Raw genomic sequence first — 16509 nt, 5'->3', positions numbered from 1 at the left:
GCTCTGAAACTGATGTTTGAAGTTTTTTCTAACAAGATGGCCTTTATTTTACAGGTCCTTTGCTGCCAGCATGATGTCGTATTTATAATATGTGGAGGAGAGAGAGCTCACCATGCTCAGGTAAAGGGATGGTATGTGCACCACAAATAACAAGCAGGTTGGTTGTCACCATATGGGAAGGGATGTAGTTTAATTATACCTCTGGCATCATTCTCTAATGTGTGTCTTAGTTATATCTGGGGTTCAGAGGGCCTGTGGCAGAAGATCTCAGTGAACTAACATGCATTTTGGGAGCATTTACAAAGTACCTGTGACAGGGCCTCTGTAAACAGCCAGCAAGGAAATAGGACTGGTCACTTGAAATCTCTTTCCAACTTCTATAGAGTTTTCATAAAGGTACTACCATTGTTCATCTTTATCACCTTATCATGAAGCCTTTATCTTTTCAACACTTATGTAAATACATGAATATTGAAGACTTCTAATTAAAGTCTTATCTCTGTCCCTTTATCTAAAGTTATCCTTCTAAATTTCCTTTGCATTTTCTTTAGAAATAAGTACATGTCTCACAACTTTGATTTGCCCAAACAGGTCACTTGAGATTAATTTTCCATTAACCTTTATTGCTTCTGTTTCTTTCTAATCATCTTCTTAGGGGATTAAACAGTCCCCATTGGGTTAGTCTCTCCTTAGGATATGAGCTGTCTTTTTCTTTGATGCCCTTTATAGAACTGACGTGGATGAGAGTGATCTATATCGTCCAGTGACCAAATCTGGACCCATTAACTGAGCCAAAGCTTCCGTAGATAGACCCACATTAGGGGTTCTGATGACCATGGCAATTTTGTTGTTGGACTTGCTTCTTTTGTGACCCAGTCTGTATTAGTCTCATCTGACTGCCTTAACAAAGCACCACAAACTGGCTGGTTTACACAATAGAAATTTATTGCTTCACAGTTCTGGATTCTAGAAGTCCAAAGTCCAGGTGTCAGCAGGGTTGCTTCCTTCTAGGCCGTGAGGGAGAATCTGTCGCAGGCCTTTCTTCTACCTTCTGGCAGCCTCGGGCATTCCTTGACTTATAGATGGCATTCTCCCTGTGTCTTTACACTGTCTTCCCTACATGTGTGTCTGTGTCTATGTCCAGGTTTCCTTTTTGTAAGGACACCAGTCATATTGGATTAGGGCTCACCCTAATGACCTTATCTTAACTAGATCATCTGCAAGGACTCTATTTCTAAAAATGTCACATTCATATGTATGAGAGATTTGGATTGCAGCATCTTTTTGGGGTACACAATTCAGCCAATAGCACTATAGGGGTATAGGCATACCTCATTTTATTTCACTTGGTTTTATTGAGCTTTGCAGATACTATGTTTTTTTACAAATTGAAGGTTTGTGGCAACCCTGCATCCAGCAAGTCTATCAGCATCATTTTTCCAACAGCACATGCTCACACTGTGTTCCTGTATCAACATTGTTTTAGCAATAAAGGATTTCTAAATTAAGGTGTGTTCATTTTTAGATATAATGCTATTGCACAATTAATAGAGTATAGTATAGTGTAAACATAACTTTATATGCACTGGCAAACCAAAAAGTTTGTGTGGAACCGAGCCTGTAATATATTCAAGGCATGCCTGAAGTGAATTCCTCCTCTAGATACCCCTAAAGCATCTAGCATGGTGCCTGCTGCTTAATATTTGTTGAATTAGCGAATGGCAAGGACTATAAAGGCCATGGCCAAATTTAATTTGACAAAGCAAAGTGCAGTGACCAGAGGTGGGCAGGTATTACGCTGGCATTTGTCCTCAGGGAGCTCTTGCCTTCAGTTTAGTCCAGGCTAAACAACCTCATAAATGAGATAAGAGTTTTCCTTTAAAATTAGTAGCAGATGGGGTTTTTATAAAATATAGCCCTTTGTGTGAGCCGGTACTGCTGTCTCTGTTGGCATCGCAGGTTGAACTGCCAATTTACATGCCGCCTCTATCAGTATATCAAGATATCTTTCCAGCTAATTCAATACCGTTTAAATCATACTTAGCCAGGCTATTCTTTCTTTCCAGCTGCATCGCTTTGCACTTATTAAATTTAACATTCTCTTCTCTGGCTTTAATCTCTAAATGCTATCCTGAAATAGATCTGCCCTAATCGCGTCTTCTTCCTTCTTTATGCATCCTTAGCTCAACATTATTACAAGTTATCTTTTGAGTGTTCAGATTTGGGTGTTGATAAATTATTAGGATACTGGTCTCAAGGTAGCACTTAAATGATCTGTTCTTTAGAGTTGCTTATTTGGGAAACCCTTTATTTCCTCTTGGGGTAGTGCTTTCTAGCCATGTCTACTGTTACTTCCAGGAAAGGATTACCTTTTTAATAGCAAAAGGGAGCCTCCTGCTGAGAAGAGTGAAAGTCCAGGGTCAGATCTCCTCCTAGGAGTGAGGTAGGCATCTTTAGGAGCCCTGCAAATTCACTTAAGCCCCTGGATTAGTGCTGTGTGGAGCTGCTGTAAGCAGGCAGGCCAATGTCTAGAGATTGACTGTGTGGGTCAGGCCCAGGCCTCCAGGAAGGTGGAATCATTTACTTACAAGCTTTTCCAGCCCCGCAGGAGCTTTTGTGTTCCTGGGGGTGGGGCTGCAGGCTGTCTTATGGCCAACTGATAGCATTGGCTTAGACAGCAGTGGATTTATAAGATGATGACAGGCAGTAGAAAATGAAAATGAAAGTAGAAATTCATTTTAGCATTTTTCTGACATTAGTCCTAAGAAAATTGGTAAATCAAACAGCAAATATTTGTGGCATGTGTGATGCATGCAGGCAGAGTTCCACCAAATGCCAAATATAGATGTATAACTTCATCCTGTGTCTCCATTGCTTACTTTTCTTTTCCATTTTATGCAAGAGCTTACTACCCTTGATTAGAGGTCTCCCATAACTTTTCACATGAACCCTCCTAGTGTGGCTTGTGGGCATGTCTATAGGTTTCATTAAAATTGAAACAGTTAATTTGTTCTGGTTATACAGTGATCAAACAGAGTGATGGTGGGCCAGCCCTTGCTGGCTGCAGGTAGGGCCTGGTGAGCAATTATATTCTAGTAATTCAGGTGTCCCAAAATAGCCAGTGAAGTACTCTACAGTGTGTGCTACAACAATTATAACATCCCAATAAGTCTTATTTTAATCATTAACTTATGTGTATCTAACACGTCTCTATTATTAAAGAGAAAATAACCCAGAAATAAAACCTCAGGTGCCTTGAACATGAAAAACAAGTTTTATTGTTGTTGCTTTGTCTTTACTCCATTTTGCATTCTCTAATTTCACATTTCTGAAAACTCAGCTATAAGATTCTCATGGACTTGGTAATAATTTGCTAACTTGTTAAACTCTGATTTTAAAAAAGGGCAAATGAGAAAAATGATTCTTATGTCTTTTTAGTTAATAATTAACATGGTAAGTTTTTCTTAGATCTCTGACATTAGAATGTAATTATTATATATGGAAAGTATATTAATTAAACAAATTATACTTCAAGATTCTATCAACATTTTTCAGAAAATTTTTGTACACAAATCAGTTAAAATAGGAATCTTAATGTCTGCTTTCTGTAGGATCTTCTGCCTCTCCCTCTGATGGGTCCTTCTTTGCTTCATTTAAATCACGAGTTTATGTTAAGTGCTTATGAGCTGGTAATATAAAAATGATGAAGAAGAGCAGTGGCTTTTGGCAGGGAACTCAGAAGCTTGGAATTCTCTTTCATCTACATTTAGTTACCACTAAACTCCGTCAAATTTCTGTAATTCTTTCATATTTTTACTTTCCTTTTTTTAAATCTACGATTATCCTTTCCAAGCATTTCTTACCTTTTTCTTGCTTGTTCATATGACCACTCTGTTCTGTTTGTTCATTCGTTCGTTCATTCATTCATTCATGTAGTACCCTTTTGACGTGTGCCAAAAATTGTTCCGGGCATAGTATCAAGTATATTATAATTTATGTGGGAGAAAGCAATGATTTTTGCATGACTATGATGGAGCTATAAAACTAAGTATACCTTTTATATAGGAAACAGAGCAACTAAACTGGCTTGGGACAATTAGGAAATACTTTATAGAGAAGATTGTATTTGAATGGAAATTGGTAGGAGATGAGTGGTAGAGAGAGAACATTCTAAATGAAACAGAGGGGAGATTAGCAGAGTGGTATGAGGGAGCAGGGCATGTTTCTGTATTCTATGCTGTTTAGGTACTGCTGGAGCATAAAGTGTGAAGAGGGATATAGGGCTGAATGAGACTCTATAGGAAGGCAGAAATCAAATCTTGAAGGTCCTTTGACACATTGTTGAGCCTTCTTTTGTATGTCTTCAGTTCATCCTGCTCCTTGCAGGGAGAATGGCTGTGTGAAAGAGTGCTTATATCCTGCCAAACTCTTCCTTTATGACCTTTGTCCTGGTCTCACTGCTTCACCCTTGTCCTAGTCTCACTGCTTCCAAAGGGAAGTCAAGCTCTCTTTAATTTACTCCATTGAATCATTTACTCCACTAGATTTGCCTGCTTTGCTTTTCACACAGAATTGGTTACTTTGCTCTCTTAGATTCCATTTTCAAAATCCTTCCCTCCTTTAAGACCTCACTGAAATTCGTATCCTTTATGAAAACTTTTCTCTACTCATGAATGATTTTATCCCTTGTGAATTCCAGAACTTTGAATAGACGCTGCATATTGCAATTTTCGCATGCTTCTCATATATCACAAGTTATTTTTATAACATTCTTAGACTATCCACAGTTGAAGGGAAGGGCCATATACCTATCTTGTATCCTATTTATGCTGGAAGTACAGCTTCTTGCATTTATTAATAGTAGACATTGCATGGATGTTTGTTAAAACGGTAGAAGAAAACAGAGTTCCTTTAATTTGAAAGGCTGCTACAGAGGTAGAACTGAGGGATTGATTAATTGTCATCTGGAAGGGGTAGTAGTTAACATAATGTCCAGATGAAACTCTTAGAGGGAAGAATAATTGTAAGTGAAGGTAGAAGGATTACATTAAACAAAAGTCAGAAATATGTACAGAAAAGAGATGCAGTTTGAAAATCAGTTAAACTGCCCAAAGGTTTAGACATGGGAAGAAGATACTTAGAAAGCCATTCAGCATGTGTGATTGTCTTTGACAGTGAGTGACAAATGGAATAACAGGGAAAAGCACCTATATTGCATGGAGATGCTCTGCATTATTAAATAAAATGGCCTCTGGAAAACTAGATTCAATTTAAGACTTCTCAGTTGCAGATCTGGAGACAATCACAAATTCAGAAATATATTTATGAAACTCTGTTGCCACTGAGCTCAAAAGACCGTAATCCTATTACTTGTGATTTTGAAAAGGGTAAACATGAAAAACTGAAAAGAGTTATTGATTAAAGAAGTAATATGAACAGGAATAATGGAATTAAAGTAATTGAGGCAATATTGGGCCTAATGGACCTTGTTCTCTTAATGCCTTTCTTCTGCTTTTGTATTGAGTTGGCCCCAAAGTCGATAGGACTATGTGCACAGAAAGAGAAGGACATGATGGAAGAATTAGTATTGCTGTCTATTAAAAAAAATCAATCTGTTGTTCTTACAGAAGAACATCAATCAGTCTGTGAAATTAATTAACTGGAATTTTTTACATCTGGCTTCTAAGATAATGAGACAAATGATGAGAAAAGACTGCATGCCTTGCATGTAGTAGATACTCGGTAACTGTTTCTTGAATTGAAAACCAAATGATATCACAGATTTAGTTTAAAAACGACTTCAGTGTAAGTCCTTTTATCAGTCCTAATTCAATCCTGTTTCTTTTACTGGGCTGCCTATATCTATAGTACTGTAAATGTAGATCCCTCATTTTTATTGATTCTTGCTCTGAAGTGAGTTCTCTCACATTTTTACTGCCAAGGAATCCAGGCCAGCTTCACATGACTTTGGATCTCTGTATTATTTAGTGTCTTAACTGTTTTCTGTGACCAGACTTCCTGCCCTATACAGTATTGGCAGATTACATTTTTTGAAATATCATTTTAACAACATTACTCTTTATTCAGAAAACATCAATGTCTCTTTGTTGTCTACAAAATTGTGGGCTCATTGTACTTTAGAGTTCATTCCCCACTACTTGGCTTTGAAAGCATCTGTGTTCAGACTTGTCCAGACATGCGTCTATACTTAACTTCCACCAGCCTCCTACCCAGACCCTATGGGGAAGACAGATTCGTCTCTTCATTCTGTCATCCCATTTTGCAATGCGCACAGTATTCTGCATCAAATCCTCTCATATCTATATCCATCCAATTAAAGTCAGTTCTGCTCCAGGCAATATAGTCCTTAAAACTGCACATCATCAAAAGCTGTGCTATAAAGACAATTATTTCAGTGGCATAAATAGTGTTGGAGACTTGAGAGTTGCAGGGGCATAATAAACAAAGTTGTTTTACCTGAAGTTATTTAAATAATAATGGTATTTTCTATCTCTGTAAAAGTATAACTTTAAAACCTGAACATCACGAAAAAATGCATTTTATTGTATCTCTTTTTATAAGATGGTAGTGAACTAAGCTGGTATTTTAAAAAATTGTTTCAACATCTTAATGATCCACTATTGTGAGAAATGGAGAATAAAGACCTTAAAGCAGCTGTGTTGTAAGCAGAAGAGCTTTTTTTTTCCTTATGCCAGGAGCCCTAGTCTGCATAAAATAAATTGTATTCCCCAATCAATTGATCACTTTATACCTAATACACATTATGCAAACTCTGCAGAAGAAATGTCTGTAACACTTATTTTTCAAAATGGAGTTTAAGGTCCTTTTTGCTCCAGTGAGTTTGCCTTTTACCGTTCTTCCTTGCCTGGTGATTTTTCTCTCTGAATACTCTCTTTTAGGTTAATTATCAATTTAAGGACCTCTTTAATTGTTCATCTTTTTCAGAATTTTTAGAGACTGTTTTGAAATAGAGACATATTTTTATTTCCCACAATGTCCAATATATTGTTAGGGCAATGATATACTAGCTTATAAGAGCATGCGATTATTAAATTTAGTTTCATCTAAATCCAAAAATTGCTATTTTCTCTATTTCCTGTTCCTCCTGAACGTTGGGCCTTGGCTTAATGTTTTTGAGGGAACAAAAAAGAGTAATCCCCATTTCAATGTCAATGCAAAAGGATAAAGACTGACTGATCATTTTCAGATTAAGGATAAATACATGTGTTAGTTCCTGACCCTTCTTGAAACTTCATTAAAATGATGTTTAAGGGATTTTTATTTTAAAAGGCACACACCGATGAGAGCAAAGAAATAGGGCAACAGTTACAGCACTTTGGGATTTGGGATATAGATGGATGAGTGCTAACTTACTTAGCAGACCTGAGAAAGTGAAGTTTTAATCTAGCAGAGGAGGAAGGAAAAAGGTAACCCAAATTATACTGATGAACCCTGCAAAAACTCAGGAACAAGAACCCCTGGAAGGGAGAGTGGAGATACAGTTGAGAAGTATTGGTTGAAAGTTCAGATCTGCTTCCTAACTTTATACAAGGAGGAAACTGCTCCTCCACTCCAACAGAGGGATGGAGATTATGTTTTCTATAGAGTTGGTAAAACAGAAGGTTTCTGGATTGAGAAGTATCAGGAAAGGTTAAAAGTGGTATAATATGGTCCTGAAATGTGGTAGATTGTGGATTACACTGATTTACCAAATCCCAAGAATGACAATACCTTCTGTTCTCTGCTCCTTAGCCTACAGGCAGCTAAGGATACCTTTCTTACAGGAAACTCCAGGAAACATCCCTGGGACTCTAACCTAAAAATAGAACTCAAGGATACTGATATCAGGGATTCCCTCAAGGAAGGGCCTAGCCAGAACAATTCTAACATAAATCCTATATCAACAACCACACTCCCAACCTTTCTGTGGACCTTCTAGTGCTCGGCCCTTAAATATCTCAGACAGCCAAGGATCATGAGACATTTAAGGAAATGTCTGATATCATGAGAGAAAAAAACTAAAGCATGCAAACAAAAAAAGCAACTTGGAGGAAACAACCTTAATAGGAAGAAGAAAATTTTTTTTTTTTTTACACAGGGTTTCACTCTGTCGTCCAGGCTGGAGTACAGTGGCGTGATCTCGGCTCACTGCAACCTCTGCCTCCCAGGCTTAAGCGTTTCTCCCACCTCAGCCTCCCTAGTAGCTGGGATTACAGGCACGTGCCACTACCACCTGGCTAATTTTTATATTTTTAGTAGAGATGGGGTTTCACTATGTTGGCCAGGCTGGTCTTGAACTCCTTGCCTCAAATGATCCACCTGCCTCTGCCCCCCAAAATGCTGGGATTATAGGTGTGAGCCACAGTGCCCGGCCAGAAGAATAAATCTGAAAAAAGAAATCATCAGTATCTCCAGACAGATAAGGCATGATATTACAACCATGAAACACAACAGAATTTATAAGGGTTAGGAGGTGAAATTAAGGAAATTTTCCAGAAAGTGTAGTAAAAAGAGAAAGAATAGAAAATAACGTAGAAAAAATAAGAAGCTTAGAGGATTGGTTCTTACATCCAAAAATGGTACACCAGATTCAGAGAACATAAAAAATGGAGGACAGAAAACCATCAAAGGAATAATTCACCAAAATTTCTCAAAAACAGAAGTTTCCTGATTAAAAGGGAATAACAACAGATGATCATGAAACTTTACAACACTAGAATGTGGTCCAATAAATGACATGGTAAACTAATAAAAAGAAAGACCTGGTATCCCAGAGATAGGACCAACACAAGAGTGAGGCGAAAAGAATTCACAGGTGATGGTAAAAGAGATCTCAACAGCTGTGCACTGGACTAGTGATCAACTGATCTAAATTGCAGTAGGTAGAGGGATTCAGGAGAGAGTTCTTCAAGATGGTAAAATTGATTAAACATCTAATGTGTTTGCGCTGAGAGGAGATTTACAGATCTTGGGGAGGCTTTGGGGATAGCATCATGATAAGTACATAGGAAACTAACACAAATTAAATATAACAATGATTAATTCCAAGGAAGACAAAAAGGCAGAAAATGAGATATAATCATAGAACACTACATGATTCTAAGGATGTAAATATGGATATTTAACACAACCAGAATTATTCTGAGAGGATGGGAACATGAGGCATGTGTGTGTGTGATAAAAAACCTAACCCTCATCTTCCTCATACCTGAAATCGAAAAACTAAGAAGTAGTAAGAGAAACATGTTATTTAAATCAGTGCATATAAATTTTTGTCTTTAGTGTGACATGCATAGAAACTGATACTAAATAATATAGGAAGCTGGAGACATTCATTTGTAGAATATTAAGTAGATATAAAACTTCAAATAAAATATTTTCAGATTTTTTTCAATGAAAAACCTGAGCTTGCTTTCATAAACATAACTTTTTATATTTCTTATATGCCTGAAATGGCTGAACACAATTCTTGATCAATATCTTAATGATTCTCTCTTCAAATTCTTTTTAGTCATTGTCAGTGAGATACTACACAAGTAGTGATTTTTAAAAAAACAAGCCATTTCACCACCATTTCATAGTCTATAAAAGTTAAAGTTATCTTTAAAAACATTAATAGTTTTAGCTTTCTTCTTTGCTAGACAAATGCAATCCTCTGATAATTCCAACAGATTTCAAATTCAACTAAATTTTTTCCTATGAAGTAATTAAAATAATAATGAGGCCTGAATTTATAAACTGTGTGTTTATTGTTAGAGCAGTCACTCCATAGGCAACCTGGATGCCAGTAAAAGACGATATTTGACTCAACTGGAAAGAAATGTCTGGTATGTATAGACAGAATTTTTGGGGCTGTCCCTTGTAGCTTTGCCTACCAGGCCCTTCTGCCCACACCTTTTTAGAGCTCCACTTTCAACCAGCTGTGCCTTCTATACCTGGAATGAAACCTTCTCCAGCAGCTACTTGGACTGCTTCTGCACAAAGTGAAGGGGTGCTTTCTGCAGCAGCCTGTTGACGTGGGTGTCCATGGATGTTTCTAGTGCCTCTCAGCAGAGCCATGAGGACCATGCCTTTATACCTTGAGGAAGCTGATGGCCAGGTGTTATCTGCCCAGAGGCACCTGCTACCTCAGAACCCCACCTGATTCCCTGAGGCTGAGAGACATTCATACCTCATTGCATACCTGGAATCAATTCTTTGCACAATAGTGTGCCAACACCTACTGATTTCCACATGTGGAAACAAATTCCAAAATAATTACTTAAAGAATTGAAAGCAGTTATCTCTGGGCCTAGTCCTATGTAACAGTTGAGACTATATTATGAATAAATTGGTTTAAATACATACTAATGTTTAAAAATCTCTTGTGTAGTCTTATTGGATCTTCCAGACCTTTTGCCCTCTCAAAACATTGGACAGAGCCACTTTCAACTTTGTTTTTATGAGATGAGATGACAAAATGTGGACTATGCAACTGTGGACTATGGTCTACTTCTTAAATGCAGAGGCTATTTAGTTTGTGGATTATCCACATGCCATATTTTACCCCAAGGATTAAGATAAAAGGAATTTAAATCTAAAGATAGCAAGCTTCATTTTTTTAATACAAGGAAAAAGATAAGTTGAAATTCATGATAAATATAGATTGTGTTTTGAAACTTTGATTATTTTCCTGTTGTCCCTTTAACATGTTCCTGCGGAAGTTTGTAATAATGATTTAGGAGAAGAGGTGGGAAACTGATAAATTAGCTGAAAAAAAATAGAAAGGCGCTTGAGAATACATAGCAGAGAACACACTTCTTTCACAGAGGGTACTGACAGCGTGGTCTATTTGGTGCCCTCCAGATTCAAGGCTGAAACTGGAAACAATGGTGCTTTAATTTGCTGCACAGCTAATGGGCCTGCTGATTTGTTCTCATTTTTTAGTCCTATAGTATGTCCTTAAAACCCTCTCAAGGGTTTATACTTTTAGCCAGAGGTCTCTGTGCTTCATTTTTCCTTTTGTTCTCTAAACACTTAGGTTGCCTCTTCCCGATTCATCTTCTGAGAGGCGCAGCGTAATGTATGGTAGGAATTGAATAATTTGGATGAAGCCTGTGACATGTCTTGATGATGTTAAACCACTCAGAATCCTAGGAAATAGTCCCAGCTTGCATTAGCAGAAGATTAATGCAGGTGATCTTTAAAGTCTTAATTTTAAAAAATTTACATTTTTGCCAGTGATGATTGAAAAACACTGGCATTCTTTCTGCCTGCATTACTGATTACAATTGCAAATACTTGCAAAAGTACTAGAATGGCATCTCACTGTTCCATAAGGAGCAGAGTATTATTTTACCCTTTTAATGGCTATTAAATATTTAAAAAACAATTTTCTAAAAATATATCCATAACTATATGTAACATGGGCATAAATCACAGTGGGAAATGTATTCTGATACACATGCATAATAATACTTGCTGGATAAGTTTATATGTCTAATTTGCCAAGAAGAAATTTAAATTTTTGAGAGGTTTCTTACTTGAGACATCATTATGAGAAAAGGCAAAAATAGGGGTCTTTTGGTTGAGGTCAAGACAGTGATTACTCACATTGTTACTACCGTTTTGCCCCAGGATATTCTGGATATGAGCCCAAACCTTATGATCCCCGAATCAGGAATGGTGGAAATCCATGGTGAACTAGTTATTTGGAAGGTAGAATCAAGGAAACCCACCAGCTCTTGAACTTTTCCAGAACGGGAACATATTAAGAGGAGAGGTAATGAGAGCAAAGAGTTTGTCCTGCTATCTGGAGAACAGAGAGGGTACAGTGAGCCTTGGAGAGCAAGGGAGTGTGGGGAGCGGTGGGGCAGGTTGCAGACCACAGCCAGGAAGAGGAGAATCAAAGGAGTCAGCTGTGGACTTGTAGAACTGGGGTTGAAATTTAATTCAAGAAGAAACATTTGGAACATTTGGCAACAAGTGACATGATCAACATGACATTCGGGTAGATGATTGTTGCTGTGTTATAAAATAGCTCAGACAGGAGGAAGACAGTTGGTGCATGCTAAGAATGACTGCAGAAGAGTGACAAGGAGAAGGAATTTGACTTGATGACAGGACTGATAGAGAAGACAGAAGATAAAGCTAAGTTATAGACAGTGTAAGTCAAGGCTGGATTGCTGCCTTGGAGAACAACTCCCACATTTAACAGTCCAAAAAAAACAAAAAGCAAAGTGACCAGAAGATTATCCAGCAAATGTCCAAATGCCTGTGGAACAGGTCGGTTCTCTTCCCAGCTTAAAAATCATGGAATGGTGGACATGGAACAGTTTGCGAAACATAGAACTTTGCTAAACCGATCATTTCTCTTTTGGATGTGCTATGACTGTAGTCCTTGCCCCACCCATTCCCAGAAGATCATCCAGACACCAATAAATAAGGAGCGTGGTAGGAATTAGAGGTCAAGGAAGGAGGCATAGGTCTGGGGATCATCAGTGAACACAGCAGTGGGGTCTGAGTGTATGGATGAGCATTCTGTGTCACAGAGTGAAGAAAGGGAGGAGCAGAGCTGTGGCAGCAAATACTGTGAGATGCTTCATGAAAAGGCCAAGGAACAAAAAGAAACAGAGTGGTTGGAGTGGCATTAAACTCATGGAATTGTTTGATCTAAATTTAAGTGGATACTTGCTTCATTGGGGTAAACAATCTGATTAGTGTTTTCAGACTATACATAAATGAAGGGATAGTTCCATCTCTCAAGACTTAGGACCCACAGAGAATTCAGAATATAAATGCAGCAAGCTGAGCCCCAAAACCTTCTGAGCTCAGCCACCAGAAAGATTATCATGAGCCCCTTTTCTTTTACAAATAAAATTCACCCTTATTTGTCTTAGGGTTGACTATGGAAATTCTTTAAATGGATATCAAGAAGGAAATCTTCCAGTAAATTCTGCACTGCAAAGCAGTAGCATTATTTAAACAAAGAATACATTAATTTTTACATTGCAATCAAGATCAACCAGCACTTAACCATCCACCAGAATGCATTATAATACTGAGCACTTTTTTAGTTCTACACTGAAAATCCCTTTGAATCCTGTATCAGTGTTCACTAGACAGAATCTGTCTATCTATACATTAGATACATAAATATGTATTTATGAGGAGATTTATTTTAAGGAATTGGCTAATGCAAATGCGGTGCTGGTAAGTCCAAAAATCACAGGGCAGGGCAGCAGTCTGAAAACTCAGGCAAGAGTTGATGTTATAGCCTTGAGTATGAAATACGTAGGGCAAGTTAGCAGGCTAGAAACTTAGGCAGGATGTCTATGTTACAGTCTTGAGGGAGAACTCCTTCTCTTGGAAACTCAGTTTTTGCTCTTAAGGCCTTCAACTGATTAGATGAGGCCCATCCACATGATCAAGGGTAACCTCCTGTAGCTAAAGTCAACTGATTATAGATGTTAATCCCATCTATCAAATACTTTTACAGTAACATCTAAACTAGTGTTGGACTTAAGAACTGAGCACTCTAGCCCAGCCAGGTTGACTCAGATGATTTTGCCATCACAAATCTCATATTTTTACTATAGTGGAAAGAGCAGAGTCGGCTGCATTTTGCTTCATTTCCCCAGTGTTGTAATCTTTATAAGGGAGTAAAGATTCTGTTAGTGGTTCAATGGTGGCATTTTTACTGGCACTTTTTTTTTCTGTCAAATTGTTAGATAATTTGTTTGAAAAGCTGGGCCATGTTAGCACCTTATCCCTGTCCCACATGGTGCCAAATGGTCTTGTCTTCTTTGCCTGCTAAGAAGAGTAGGTATGGGAAATGCAAACTTTCATTGAACAAGGTTATTGACTACTCAAGTTCTGTAGTGAGGTTGCTCAGCTGACTATGTGACAGTCACAGGGGATATGGGGAGTTAATATTTTCTGGAAAGAATTTTAATGTTAGAATTTACTGTCTTTTGCACATATAAATTTGAAGCCTTAATGTTATGCTCTTCTGGTTATTTGCATGTAATATGCATGCAAATTCACAATATATACTATATGCCAAGAACATAAATTATAAATTGGTACTTTCCCTGGTTGTTAGCAATTTTGGCTGCTTTAAAAATTAATACTTTGAAGAAATATATGTTTTCAAATTTGTTTGTAGTATCTTTAGTTTCCAAAGGAAAATATATAGTACAGTCTCAACCAGAAAGGTAGATCTCTGCTGTAACATTCTCTGGATTTAAAAAGTTGTGCATAATGCTAAAGGTTAGAATGTTTTTATTTATCTTTCCTATGAATGGGTTTCAATTAGGTATTGCAGATGTTTGTTTCCATTAACACTGCTGAGAAATACATGTTTCTGTAGCATGATTGCAGCCTACTGCAGTCCAGTATACTTGGGGGTGAGTCTTTTCAGTGATAAACACACCTCCAGTAGCAGAGCAGCATATTTTACTTCCAGGTGGAAGAAGACCTGCCTGTGCTGCACAACTGAGGGCAGGAGACTCCCAGAGAGGGACTCTGTAGCCTCTCTGCCTGCCATTGAGGCTTGTTGCCTTGGCAACTAAAACACAGCCATCCATCCTTTCCCCAGGCAGGGAGCTCCAGTCATCCTTGACTTTGCCATGACCTTTTCTCCTCCCCTTTACAATCTGTTTAGGGTTCTGCCATGCATCTCCCAGGCAGCTTTGAATTTTCTCTCCCTTGGAAATCTCCAGGCCACCTCCTGGTTTTGTCTTTCTCCTTTGGACCAATGAATGCTCATCACCGGCATCCCGGCTACTTAGCTTGCTTATTTCTTCCTGAGTCCAAAGCAAGGCCTCCCAGACCTTCCTGCCCACTATGAAAGTCAGGTCATCTTGCACTGTGAAACTCTAGAGTGCAGCATTCTCTGCAGGGTGCAAACATCCATCCTCAACTTCAGTAGTCTGCTCTCACACACTATTTGGAATCATTTTAAAAACTCTTCTGTCTGTGCTGTACATCTTTCATGACTTAGTCACCCTCCTCCACCTTACTAACCCTATGGACCACTTTATCCTCTGTGTTTCTAAGTTATTTCATCTTGCGCAAAATCAGCCCTCTTTAAGTGGTCCAGAGCAAGGGCCCTCAGCTGACAAGTTTTATTGGTGGCACCATCACCACCACCATGACGGTAAATATTATCACTAACTTCTGTGCCAGCATGTTAGCATACTACAAGTAGCTACAGAAAATGGGCCTGTGGACATTGACTCAAAACTTAAGTTAGGGCCTCTATGTTATTGTGAAGCCTGGTCAAGGGCTCAAGTCGGAATGAGAATCCATCTTGGTTCTGCTCTTCATTTATGTCCTTGGAGATGGCTGGATCTGCCAGGATTAACAGGTGACTTCCACCCCTCCACCCCTGACTCCTGTTCCCTCCAAAAAAAGTGACCTGTAGATAGTCAAATGGTGCTAAGGTATAGACCTGAAGAGGCATCATTTTCTGATTCACTTTTGGGCCAAGTAGGCATTATATACTAATTTGCAGCTGGGTACTTTATAGGCTTATAGAGGCCTTCACTTACAGAATAGATATAACAATCAAAAAGATTCAAAGTGGAGTTGTTTTTTTTTGAGACGAAGTTTCACTCTTGTTGCCCAGGCTGCGATGGCACGATCTCAGCTCGCTGCAACCTCCGACTCCTGGGTTCAAGTGATTCTCCTGCCTCAGCCTCCCAGGTAACTGGGATTACAGGCATGTGCCACTACCCCCGGCTAATTTTTGTATTTTTTAGTAGAGATGGGGTTTTGCTATGTTGGTCAGGCTGGTCTCGATCTCCTGACCTCTCAAGAGATCTGCCCACCATGGCCTCCCAAAGTGCTGGGATTATAGGTGTGATTTTTTTTTTTTTTTTCAGACAGAGTCTCGCTATGTCGCCCAGGCTGGAGTGTCGTGGTGTGCTCTCAGCTCACTGCAACCTCCGCATCCTGGGTCCAAACGATTCTCCTGCCATAGCCTCCTGAGTAGCTGGGATTACAGGTTCCTGCCACCACGCTCAGCTAATTTTTGTATTTTTCAGTAGAGACAGGGTTTTGCCATGTCGGCCAGGCTGATCTTGAACTCCTGACCTCAAGTGATCTGCCTGCCTCGGCCTCCCAAAGTGCTGGGATTACAGGCAAGAGCCAACATGCCCGGCCTCAAAGTGAAGTCTTTTATTACAAGGAGAAAGTACTAGGTAAGGATAATTTAATTTTGTAACCATTATTGCATCCTGGCAAAATTTTCTGCAGTAGTTTCTTCTCCTTCCCTTCCCTCTTCATCCCTGCTCCTCTTCTCCTCCTTCCCTCCCCCTCTTCCTTTTTCTTCCTCTTCTTCCTCCTCTTCTTCCTTTTTAGATAATAATCATAGTAGCTAATAAATGTATAAAATATTCTGACTGGCTGAGATGCATTTTTCCTAGGCTTGATTGTATCATTGGAAACTCTAACCACAGAGCTCCCATGTGCTGTGGGTGGAGCAGCCTTCTAACTGTCATAGAA

At 38.7% G+C, this 16509-nt stretch overlaps 1 protein-coding gene across 16 annotated transcripts in view; it reads left to right on the top strand.

The window, feature by feature from the left end:
- Nucleotides 1–16509, top strand: part of ENOX1 (ecto-NOX disulfide-thiol exchanger 1) — a 584882-nt gene that overhangs the window by 123650 nt on the left and 444723 nt on the right. For 12 of the 16 annotated variants that reach the window (XM_054665232.2, XM_003954252.6, XM_054665246.2 and 9 more), the window contains one exon: nt 55–120. The gene's annotated coding sequence lies outside the window, so the exon portion shown is untranslated. Of the gene's footprint in view, nt 1–54; nt 158–16509 lie in introns of all 16 variants that reach the window. The other 4 variants (XM_009440572.5, XM_054665237.2, XM_063792104.1 and 1 more) reach the window with 2 other exon arrangements.

The sequence above is a fragment of the Pan troglodytes genome, chromosome 14 (assembly GCF_028858775.2).
Source record: "Pan troglodytes isolate AG18354 chromosome 14, NHGRI_mPanTro3-v2.0_pri, whole genome shotgun sequence".
NCBI lineage: Eukaryota > Metazoa > Chordata > Mammalia > Primates > Hominidae > Pan > Pan troglodytes.
Note: the sequence above shows the minus strand (reverse complement) of the source record. Positions and strands in the feature narration are given on the sequence as shown.